Source organism: Azolla caroliniana, unplaced genomic scaffold (genome assembly GCF_043228905.1).
Source record: "Azolla caroliniana isolate FFs.n. ecotype wild unplaced genomic scaffold, voAzoCaro1.0.p SCAF_11, whole genome shotgun sequence".
NCBI lineage: Eukaryota > Viridiplantae > Streptophyta > Polypodiopsida > Salviniales > Salviniaceae > Azolla > Azolla caroliniana.
The window spans coordinates 10,239,131-10,252,134 of NW_028230446.1; positions in this window are offsets into that span (position 1 = coordinate 10,239,131).

A 13,004-nucleotide genomic window follows, 5' to 3' on the forward strand; every position below is an offset into this window, starting at 1 on the left:
GAGTTGCTTTGAAACCCGACATCCAAGGGCATTTGGTTCTTCTTTGATTTTTTGCTTCATCAAGGAAAAGCCCGAGTGGTGCAGGTGTGTTGACATTCATTGTCTCCCCCTATTCTTGAAAAACTTCATTTGTTATATGTTGGTAAACATTAGCAACATTATTATCAACATTTTGTAACTTATTCTCTCTGTGTTGTTTCAATTCTAAGATGTATCTACCTAATTTCTTTATATCTAGTGTATCTAATAGTTTAGGGAGGGTGGGAGAGGAACCAAGTATGTCTTGGTATTTTGCCCTTATCTCTGCATAGGTGGGGCATTTGCATGTAAAATGGTACTCATCCTCTATCTCTATGTGGCATAACCTACATATCCTTTCCTCCCTAGGGACTCCATTAGTACGTCCATTCTCAATCTCAAGTTGGTGAGATGATATTCTAAGTTGACCAATGGCAACCCTTAGTGCATGTGGTAAGAATACATCTAGATATTTTGGGCGCGTGATAAAACCTAACTCAGAGAAGTGCATAATGTGTTCCTTATAGTACGACATTTTAGATGGGAGTGGTTCTAGTGGGGTGATCCATTTATACCAAGTATAAATTTGCCATATTTCTTGGCATATTACTTTATTACGGTCCTTATGAGAGATTAAAGTTACCAGTCATGTGGTCGTACATAAGGGGGGGGAGGTTATTAATGTCTAGACCGTTGCCAAGAAGCCAACTCACCATCATGCCATAACATGAGCTAGTATAGCCAGACTCATACAGTGCTCGAGAAGCCTTAAAGGCTTGGTGGGATATTCTATCAAGTGGTTGGTTATGTATCTTGTGGATAAAGACTACAAGTTGAAAAAGTGCTTCTACTAACACAAGGGGTAGAGTGAACTCAGCCCTAATAATGTCATGTGGGACCGACGATTTGCTTCGGAGTTGGCGTGATACATCATCACCAATGGTCTCTCTAATTGCGTCCACATGAAAGATGGTAGTCTTGGAGCCCAAACCGCTGATGCATACATGAGAGAGGGAGTCACTAATGAGTCAAAGAGCCATCCTTTAGTTCGTGGCTCTTGGAAGTATGCTTGGTGGCATTGTCTCTCGAGGAGTGAGAGGGATGCATGTCCTCTTGTAAGTCTATCCTTCGCTGCTTGTGTCATTGAAAATTTACCTGAGCGGGCATTGAAAGTGACTCCGAGATAGACATATGATCCAACCACCTCAACTGGGCTATGGGAGATAGTTAGGTGACACTTAGCTCTAACTTGGGACGACGTGTGGAAGATAAGGACTTTAGTTTTCCCTAGATTCACTACCAATCCTCGTTGTGTGCAAAAGTCATCTAAGGCATTAAGGTGCCTTTGTAGGTCGTGTTCGGATTCAGAGAGCAAAACTATGTCGTTTGCATAGCGCAAGATACGCACCTGCGTATCCCCAAGGACTACTCCATTGCCTCCCTTACGAGCAATAAAATCTGTGATCTCATCAATGTAGATCCCAAAAAGAGTCGGAGATAAGGGGAAACCTTGTTTTACATCAATAGTGCTAGTGAAACTATCAGATATGCCGCCTGGGCATCGAACACACTCGGACACTTGTTCATATAGTGCGTAGATGGCCCAAACCATGTCATCTGGTATCCTCAAGCTCTTAAGCCTATCAAACAACCGCTCTCTAGGGACCGTGTCAAAGGCTTTGCGGAAGTACACAAAACAACAATATAGTTTCTTCTTACAAGCCTTAGTCTGGTCAATTAAGCATCTAAGTGTGAAGATATGATCAATAGTGGAGAAGGCTCGTCTAAAGCTAGCCTGTTCAGGTGCACGACGATTTAAGGTCTCCATATACTCACTAAGCTCTGCCTCCATTACTGCACCATATAATTTAGCAAGGGTATGACCTATCATAATGGTCCTATAAGTATTTGGGTCCATGGGGTCTCCCCCTTTATGTATGGGGGCCACTGTGTTCATGGTCCATTGTGGTGGAAAACCCTCTGCGAGGGCACGATTGAAGATTAGAGTTAACAAGGGAGCTAGGCACTCTCTCGCATATATGATGTGTTCTGCTCGCAATCCTGTGTGGTCCATGGACTTCCTATGTTGTAATTTCTTTATTAGCTTCGTGACCCTAGAGGTCGTGAAGAGTGTCCCCACAGTAGGTCGGGGTGTAGAAGGCATTGGAATGGGTGCTTGGTTTGGGATTTGGTAAAGTCTCTCTGTATAAGTGTGCCAAGTTTCGGGATCTTCGATGGGTGTTTGTGGTCTTGGTTCCCGTAATCTCTTCCATGCAGTGGCACAATCGCTACTCATGAGCATATGGTAGAGTTCCCAATATTGGGATGCCTCCCATGCTCGTCTCTTACGACGTGTCATCTTGCGCATTTCTTTACGAGCTTGTATTGAGGTAATACTACCACTGAGTTGCGATATTGTAAGTTGTCTATGTAAGCACCTACAATCCTCATCATACCATCTATTTTGTGGCATAGATCCTACTTTACCTTGATTGGAGTGTTTCGTGTATGGGAAACTGCTAACTACTGCAGCGTGAAGGATGTATGTGAGTTTCGTACTAAGGCTCTCTAAAGGTAGGGAGGGATCAAGGGAGGAGAGATGGGCTTGAACATGTTGAGCATATATGTTAGAGAGCTCATGTGTGAAATGTATTGTGATGTCATGGCGTGGTTGACTAGAGTTGGTGACGTTAGAGATATCGCATTTTAGCTCGAAGTATAAGAAACTATGGTCCGCGCCAATAGGACATGGGGCCACTCGGAAGGAGTTAATCATGTGGGTAGCTTCAGGGCGTCCTATTAGATAATCGACTGTGCTTTCCCCTCCTCCATGTGGGAAACATGTGAGCTCTTCCGAACCTGGCCACTTGGCTAAACCATTATATATGACCATCTGGTGCCGACTGCTGAGTTCGAGCAAATGATGGCCAAAGCTCGTGGCATTCGCACCTTGATCCTTTGATCTACGTGTGGTGTCTATGTCTAAAGGATCGACATTTACCATTTCTAGGTTTCTATTCATTTGAAATAGTGTGCATTGTCGGGATTGGGTTCTCGCATTAAAGTCTCGTACAAGGAATACTTCTCCTTGGGAAGAATATCGGATTATGTCATCTGATAGAGGTTCATATGGGGAAGGCCCATGTGGCACTCCGTCATCAACTAATCTTGCCTCGCCAGCCAGATTATAACGAGAGCCTTTCGGGGGAAAGTAACAAATGGCGAAAAATACTGCCTTGTCCTTGCTTGTGGAGACTTTCACCCACATAAAACGAGCTTCTGGGTATGTGCTCAGTATTTCTATCCTATTATGTAGCTCCCTCCGAAACAATATTGCGACACCTCCAGATCCCCTGGTAGTGCATCGACGTGAGGTTTGTCTAAAAGCCGACTCCCAACGAAATCCTTCGACTCGTGGGAGTCCCCTATTTGGGCTTTGGTGTGTTTCTACTAGGCAAACTATATCTAATTCCTTTAATATCCCCTTTAGGCGGCCGGGGTGTGTCCAGAGTGCGCCGTTACAATTCCATAAGGTCATCCTAAGTGTGTTTTCTGTCACATGGGCCACACGCCGTCAATTAGTAGTGCGATCATTTATGATCACTCGCCCATCTCGATAAAAGGCGCGATGCCCGTCTTTATGAGCTTGCATAACCTTTGGCATACAACTCTTGCGATGCTCAATTTGCATCTTGGTGAGGTCTTCATCGAGATAGATAGGGTCCCCACCCAATCCTCGAAGAATTGGTCTCTTCTTAAAGAAAGTGATTCTAGAGTCTAAGTCTTTAAATTGAAGAACTAAGGCTCTCTTCCTAGTTGTGTCGCGTCCGACCCTCCAAGCTTTGGTGATAGGTAGGGTTGTTGTGTACCTTAACATTTTCCTGAGTGTTTGTGCATCCTCGTCCGGGGATGCACCTTCCTTGAGCCCAGTGACACGCACATTTTGGCGTCGGGCCTGACGCATTTTCTCCTCTTCGAGGGTGGTATTAACAATATTTTCATCCTTTATTTCTTTTTTAATGTTTCTTTTAACCACATCTACCCAACACGTTTTTGCTAACTCTATGTTATTTTTAACCTCCTCTTTAACTTTTTTGATCTTATCTTTTATATCCTCTATGGAGGATATTTCACCGTCCTCTCGGGATACCTTGATGTCATTAAGTTGTTGTTTGAGGTTTGTGTTTTCCTCTTTAAGTTTTTCTATTTCGGCCTTGAGGGTGTCTTTTTCCTCTCCATCTTTTTTCTTGTGGGTTTCGGCGTCTTTCACCCATTTTTTCATATCCATCTCTATTTTTGTTAAACGGTTAAACATATCCAAAAAGTCCTCCTTACTTATAGCCTCGTCTTGTGTATCCTTGTGTTCCTTTCGTTTAGACATTGTAGTGTCAATAAGAAAAAAAAAAGGATAAAATAAATGGGTTCGAGACTTAGCCGAGTTTGTGTGTATGTCGTAGTCACATCGGCATTTTGCACGCGACAAGCACGCTAAAAGAACAAGGATGCGCCACCAAGAAAAGAAACACGACACTCGACAACCTCAAGAACAAGAAGGAGAAGAACATGGCAATGGCAATGGCGACTACGACGGACGATGACGAACGACAGCAGGTCGTCCAACACGCAGACGGTGATCGACGGCAGCAGACGGCGACGGACGTCAGCAGACGGCATTAGACGGCGACGAACGTCAGATGCGGCAGCGCGGCAACAACAAATGCCCTAATTATCCACTGTTCGCCTGTATTGCTGTGTTTCTCAAAGGCTTCAGAAACTCAAGGTTCCATTTACATACATGTTATGCCTCTAGGGTTATGCTCGACATGTTTAGGGTTTAGGGAGAGAGAGAGAGAGAGAGAGAGAGAGAGAGAGAGAGAGAGAGGCTCTCTCTCTGTCTGCCCCTTCCCCTCCCCCTCCTGTCAGTGATGCTGCTGCTGCAGACGATTGCAAGAACAACGATGGTGGCGAAGAAGAGAATGCCCAGCTTCCTACGTCCAAGAAGAAGGCTAAGGCTGTTGCATCTGAAACCAAATCCTCCAGGCGCGATGTCAAAGTCCCCAAGGTATTTATTCATCCTCTCTCCTCTCCTCACAGAAGAGCTTTCTGCTTCTCTTCTCTGTGAGTTCTACATGTTTCCCAGATTGTTTCTTCTTTTAAGATCAGACGCGGATCTGTTTTGCTTTCGTATTGTCAGGATCTTTCTAGCCGTCTCGGATTTTTCTAATTCAAAAATATCTAGTTTTCTTCTGAAGATCAAAAGAAGAGGCCAGGAACTCCCTTTGCTTGAAGGAAAATGCTTGAAAATCGTCACATGTAGTCTGTGTAATGTCGTTCTCGACACTCAGCTTCCTCTTCAAATCATCATGAATCAAAATCTTTTTCTTCTTCTTCTTCTTCTTCTCGTTCTTCTTAATATCAAGAAGGGATCAAGTTTCGTTGATGAAGTGACATGTGTTATCTACGTCAGTTTCATTGATATTACGTCTGTAACGAGGACCCCAGGTCTGGATTTCTTCTGGAAATAGGTTTCGTTTTAGAACTCGTCATTTGGGTTCTTCTTAAGATCCAGAAGATTTCAGGATCTTTGCAGAAGCAAGCAGGGATTTGTTTTTATTCTTCTTCATTTTCAGTGGACTGGGACTCACGTTCTTGTGACATTCATCTTTTGTTTCAAACCTGATTTAAATCATAGACTTCGCATAAGTGGTGGGGGTTGTGGTGTGGTGCAGCACATGGGGATTAGCTTTAACTCACGAATACAAGGGCTGCTTTATTTAAGCCTCGATAGTCCACGACCAAACAAAGGGAGCCGTCCTTTTCCTTCACAAAAAAGATAGGAGCTCTAGTTGGAGACTTTGAATGTCGAATAAACCCATGTGCAATATTTTCCTTGATGTATTCTTGAAGAACCTCAAAATCAGTGAGTGCTAAATGGTAAATCGAACCCCACGGTGGCCCTTTTCCTGGTTGGAGATCAATAAGACAGTCGTATGGCCGATGCTTTGGAAGAACACTAGCTTTGACTTTTTCGAAAACATCAACATAGTCTTGATATTTTTTGGGAATTTGGATGTTTGAATTCCCTTGAGTGGCACTAGAGGGTGTCACTGATATTGCAAATAAGAAAAGGTCCTCCTTGCCTCCCACTTGGCACAATTGTTGCAATGTGATGGTTGAAATTTGATGAAAAGCTGATGGTGCATTGGTAGAACTATATTCTTCAAGAGAATAATCCTAAGTTCGATCCTTGGCAAGGATATTTTCTGCTGAAGGGCACCAAATTTCTCGCTTCCTCCAATCAATTCTAGGGTTATGTAGCTCGAACCATGCGAAACCGAGGATAATTGGATGCTCAGGACTATGGATTATGTTAAAGGAGACTACGCATCCTAAATCACTTAAGAGTATGTGTATTGGCTCAAACTCTTCGAACGTCTTCCCAGAAGCTATGGGACGTCCATCAATAACCACTACGGAAACTAGACAAGGACGTGTATGCAAGGATATTTGGTGTTTTTGGGCAAAATCTCTATCCATGAAACAAGAATTGGCTCCAGTATCTAAGAGGGCTTGGACTTGAAGTTGACAACTCGGTCTCCTAACTTGTACTTGGGCTGAGAAGACTCTACTTACATGCTTGGAAGAAATGGAACCCACACTAGGTTGTATATATCTAGGGTTGTCCAACCAAATGGCTCCAATTTTGGCCGGACTTATTCGTTTGAGTCCTCTTCTAATTGTCTTAGGACTTCAAACTTATTGGACAAGGGTGGATTATTCATAATATTAGATTCACTAACTGCTTCTAAAATGTTAGACTCATTTTTATTGTCATAGTGAATTTGATTTACCTGGCGTCTTGGCATACGGGAGCAATGAATGGCTATATGTACTGGACCTCCGCAATATAAGCACAGAAGTTTTGCTCGGTGTCGTTGCTTCTCTTCGTGCGACAATGGTCCTCGTCATTGAGTCATATCGATCTCCATGGGTGTAGGACTATCCATTGGGACTGAACTACGTGTTTGCCTTGGAGTTGGAGCAGGGCTATATGTTTGCCTTGGGGATGATTGTGCCGTTACTAATGCATAAGTTGGTGTTAATCTTGATCTTGATATTTTTTGTTGTCGCTCACATCAACGCTCAAAAAGGCGATTATCACACCGTATTGCTCGACTAATAGCTTCCAAAGCGACCTTGGATCCTTGGGGAAGGTAAGAAGTAAGTCTTTCACATCACTACGAAGGTCTGAATGGAATTGCTCCATTAGGGCTTGTTCATCCCAAGGAATATCGCTTGCGATGAAACGAAAATTGGTTGCATATGTTGAAGCTGGCTGATCACCTTGCCGTAGTGTACGAATCTTGTTGATAGTTGTTCTCGCCCCATCAGTATCTCCGAAACAAGCCTTAAATTCTTTGATAAATTCCTCAAAATTATTTAGTAGAGGAGAATTTGTCTCTAGCAATGGAGCAAACCATGACAATGCTATGCCAGTCAATAAGGTGCCCACTAACCCGACTCGTGATGCATCTATCGGATAACGGGTGGGATGCATTTGAATCACCAACCGTACTTGATTCAAGAAACCTTGGAAATGCGCCCTCAAACCATCAAATTTAGCTGGGAGGCTGATTTTGGGCTCCTTGATAAGTCCTTGACCTTTGACCCTTTGTTGTTGTAACACTACGATTGTCGACTCTAACTGTTGAACCCGCCGCGTGAACTCCTCTTGTTGTTGGTGCTTCTCTATAGTAACCTTTTGTAGATCCCCAAGTAGACATTGATTCTCAACTTCAAGAGATGCGAACTTGGATTTAAGATTCTCCTTTCTGCAACAAGGGTGAGATATTCTTCTGAGTTAATGGCAACCATGGTTTCGTGATGGTTATAGACGAGGATGAGAGAGAGAGAGAGAGAGAATTCGAATTGAACTGTCAAAACCAAGAATAAAAGATAGAGTGATGGAAGAAGGATATAAGAGAACACGAGAAGAAAGGAACAAAATGCTAAGAGAAGAATGGGTGTATTAAGATAGAGAAAGAAAGAGAATGGATACAAGATATGTAATGAGAGCTAAAGGCTAGTGTTGATTCGAATTGATTTGAGAATACATGTATGCCCTTATTTATAGGTTCTTATAGAATAGCTTAGAGATTTCTATAATGCTCTAGAATGTTCTAGGACATTCTAGAACATTCTAGAATGATCTAGAGTTTTTACAATAATCAATGTAATACAAAAAGTAGCTTTTATCCTCTCATATGACAATAAGCTATCTTAATGGTTGAGGTTTTCAATTATGAATTACAAGGTTTGAGGTTCAAGTCTGGGTGACGCCATAATGGTCATGTGTTCATGACAAAACATTGATGAAATGGATGCAGGAAAATGAACAAAGAAAGAGGAGTTTATGCTTACGAATCATATATATTCCTTTTCCAAAATCGTTCATGCTTACAACAAATCATGTATTCATACATTCCTTTTCCAAAACTACGATTTATTAAACAAGACAACCATCATTTAAGATATTCCATTGATGAAAATGGATGAAAGAAAATGAACAAAGAAAGAAGAGTTCATGCTTACGAATCATATATTCCTTTTCCAAAACCATGATATATTGAACAAGAAAACCTGTCACGGATGAACAATTGGAAGATAAAGAGATGGGGAAGTTGATGACAATGAGTAAGAATATCTATTCCATTACTAGTGTTGATTTCCTTGATGTTAACAAGGGAGATCAACCCTTTTTATACATGTAGTGAAGCATGATAAGCATGCTCATGCCAAGTTTTACATATTAAGTCTTACATACTCAGTCTTATATACCACTCTTTATACAATGGTTTAAAATCTAAAGTTTGTCTAGGAGAAATATATATATACAAGAACCTAAGGCTAAAATTCGAGTCCATGTTCATGACATTATCCTCCCCTTAAGCGCCGACTTCAAGAAAGTGCGGGTTTCTGAGGATATTGGAGATGAAAATTATGAACCACTTCGGGGCATTGAGTTAATTTCTAGCTGGCTCCCATGTGGCCTCAGAGATGGGATATCCTTTCCACAAGACTAGATATTGGAGCTTCCGTCAGCTCTTGCACGAGTCTAGAATGGTCTCGACTTCATACTCATCCCGAGTCGCCAAAGCCACATGGGGGTGTGGCTCGATGCTTCTTCTTGGAATTGAGGATGGATGATAGAACTCAAGAAGTGATGCATGGAAGACATTGTGAATTCGGTAGTGTGATGGAAGAGCAAGACGGAAAACCACAGGGTTGACTTTGTCAATGATGCAGAACGGACCCAACTTTTCTAATCAAGTTTGTTGCATGGGCGAGTTGTAGGAATATGCCGACGTAATAGCCAGACCATGTCACCAACTTTAAAACCAGGTGCAACCCGCCAATGTTGATCGGCCTTCTCTTTGTGTCGTTCTTGAGCAATGGAGAGTTCTAGGGATAGGTCATGATGCACTTCTTTCATCAGACGAGCTCGTTCTTTGGGAGATGGATTCATAGAACCAACAGGAATAGCTATGTTAAAGCATGGGTGGAGCCCATAATTTGGGGAGAAGGGTGTTACACTAGTTGATGTGTGCAGAGTATTTGTCATGGACATGACATGGACATGACAATAGTCATGTCATGATTCGAACTCTTGACCTATTGTATTTAATCGATATGTCTTAACCAATACATCCAATACATAATCATGTTACCTTACTAGATTATTGTAGATTATCTATTCTACATGTAGGAGTTTAGAAGCTTCCAGAAAGCTCCAAAAGCTAGAACATTCTAGAAGCTTGTGCATGAAAACGAGTCTTTGCATGGGGCTACATTTAGAGCCCATAAACATGAATAAATACAAGGGTTCACCTTGGCCTTAGTCAAGGTGAACAACACCAGTTACAGAATCATAATTCAGTTCTTGTTCTCTTGACTACTTTCTCTCTCTTTCTTATTATCTTGTCTATGATCTCTCTCTCACTCTCTTAGTATTGAGCCTCGTCTACTTGTCCGTGACAGTTTGTTCACTTTCCATCTCCAAAGCCTCATCATGTAAGATTCTACCGAGAACATAAATCGACTATTGGCAGTCATTCATCAACTTCAACTTGAAAATGAGAATCTTCGGGAATGCCTCCAGAAACTCCAAGCTAGGACTCCAATGGAATTGGAGAATGAAGAACACAAGTGCCCTCCTACATCAAAGAATCTCCAATCTGTAGAGCTTGGTCCCTCATCAATCCTCACTCCAATTCCTCTTCACCCCACTACAATTATAGAACCCAATGTTAGTTTACCGGACAAGTTCAATGGCACAAGGGCGCGATTCCGAGGGTTCATAAATTAGATCAAGCTTATTATCTGGCTACAACCCCAAAGATATGCGAATGATTTTTGCCTCGTTGGCCTCGTTGGGACTCCTCTCGGGAGCTACACAAAGCTGGTTCACAACTTTGGTCGAAACATCATCGCCACTTTTGGACCATTTTTCTTCTTTCCTAGAAGAGTTCGAGGCAACATTTGGGGATACGGATTGGCGTCGAACAAGCCTTACCAAACTCTATTCATTATATCAAGGTAAGCGTCCAATGTCTGTTTATGCATTCGAATTTAGACAATTGACATGTGATGTTCAGTGGGACGACCAAGACCTTTGCGACCATTTTCATCGGGGCCTTCGAAGTGATGTTAAGAATCTACTACTAAACTTCCTGGAGCCGACTTCATTATCGCAAGCCATCAAGCAAGTAGTCAGTTGTGACAACCGCCTTTTTGAACTTCGACAAGAGGAACGAGTGACTTCCAAGTTGTCACCCTTTCTCCACATTAAACCTATGGTACAACCCCAAGTGACTGCGAGATCTTCTCCAATGACATCGTTCAATGATCCTATGCCGATGGAAATTGATCGAGCTCGAGCCCCAGTCACCACAACCAAACGACACCATTGATGAACCAATGGGCTATGTCTATACTGCAACGCCTCTACCCATCTAATTCGTTTTTGCCCACTCAAAATCAATCTGCGACAAGTCTATCAGGACAATCCAACTAGTGGGTCCCAACATTCGGAAAACAACGATGTTCGACTACATTAGGAGCCATGCGGTTGGACAACAGACATACATGCTACTCCCAAAGTTCTACTAACAACTTTTTCTTCGAGGTAACTATATGTTTCCAGTCTATTTCAATTCAATCCTTAGCGCTACTCGATTCCGGGGCCACAATGTGTTTTATGGATGAAACGTTCATTCGTAAACACAACTTTCTTGTTGTCTTGTTGTCCAAGCCTATCCCAGTCGAAGCTATCGATGGGCGAATGCTCTCCTTTGGCGCAGTCACCAAAGCCACGGTTCCCCTCATTTTGCAGCTTGGGACCCAACAGGAGGCCTTATCATTTTACCTCATCACTTCCACGCGACATCCAATCATACTTGGGTTGTCTTGGTTGAAAGTGAATAATCTTGTTATAGATTGACACAATCACTCACTTGCTTTTCAACTGCAAACTCACATGGAGGTTGGAGTGGCTTCCAATGTCGTTGTGTCAGAATGGCCCGAATCATTTTCTGTCGAGCACTCCTCCATTCAACTCAGAACAATGCACTCAGATGCTCATGCCCCAGTCACAATGCACTCCATCTCAATGGGCAATGACTCAGAGTTGAGTACCCCAGCTTTGGTTCCTATGAAAGCCAATCTAGACTCGCTTCCATCCAAATATGGTGACTTTGCTTATGTGTTCGAGAAGAAGAATGCAGATGACTTATCAGAGCATTGACCATATGATTGTCCGATCGATCTACATGAGGGCACATCTCCACCCTTTGGGTCCATCTATGGTCTCTCTGAACCAGAACTAGAGGCTCTTCGCACATATTTCGATGAAAATTTGGAGAACCAACCATGTAAGTCACCAGTTGGGGTCCCCATCTTGTTTGTGAAGAAAAAGGATGGATCGTTGCGTCTATGTGTGGATTATTGTGGCCTCAATAAAATCACGATACGTAATCGATACCCTTTACCTCTCATCCCAGAGCTCCTCGATCGCCTCGTTGTGCATAGGTCTTCTCCAAGATTGACTTGTGGGGAGCATACAACTTGGTTCAGATTAAACCTAGTGATGAATGGAAGACGACATTTCGTACGCGATACAGACACTTCGAGTACAAGGTAATGCCTTTTGGACTCACCAATGCTCCAACTGTTTTTCAACATATGATGAACGACATATTTCGAGAATATCTCGATCACTTTTTCGTTATCTACCTTGATGACATTCTTGTCTTCTCGTCGAGCATTGAAGAGCATACTCACCACGTTTAATTGATTCTCTCGAAACTCAGGGAGCATGGCCTCTATGCCAAGAGAAAAAAATGTCAATTTGATTGCAATTCCATAGAATTTCTTGCTTATGTTATCTCCCCCCAGTGCATCACCATGGATCCAAGGAAAATCAAGACAAATCAAGAATGGGTCACTCCAAAATGAGTAAAGGATGTCCAGTTGTTCCTTGGTTTCGCAAATTTCTATTGGCGATTCATCAAGGGTTTCTCCGTCATAGTCCAACCCCTTGATTGAGCTTACTCGTAAAGGGATGGAGTTCATTGTCAACACGCCTTCGACCTACTGAAGGAAGTTTTTACCCGGGTTCCAGTCCAGCTTCACGTCGACCCTACTAAGCCTTTTCAAGTTGAAACAGATGCTTTTGACTTTGCCATTGGTGCCATCTTATCCCAACTCGATGATGATGGCATCCTACATCCGGTGGCGTACTATTCTCGAAAATTCACATCTCCAGAAATCAACTATCGCATCTACGACAAGGAGCTCGTGGCTATAGTGGCGGCTTTCACGGAGTGGAGACCTTACTTGGCTAGGGCGCAACATCGGGTTCAGGTATTAACAAATCATAAAAAGTTATTGTATTTCTCAACAACTCGTACTTTGAATCGGCAGCAGGC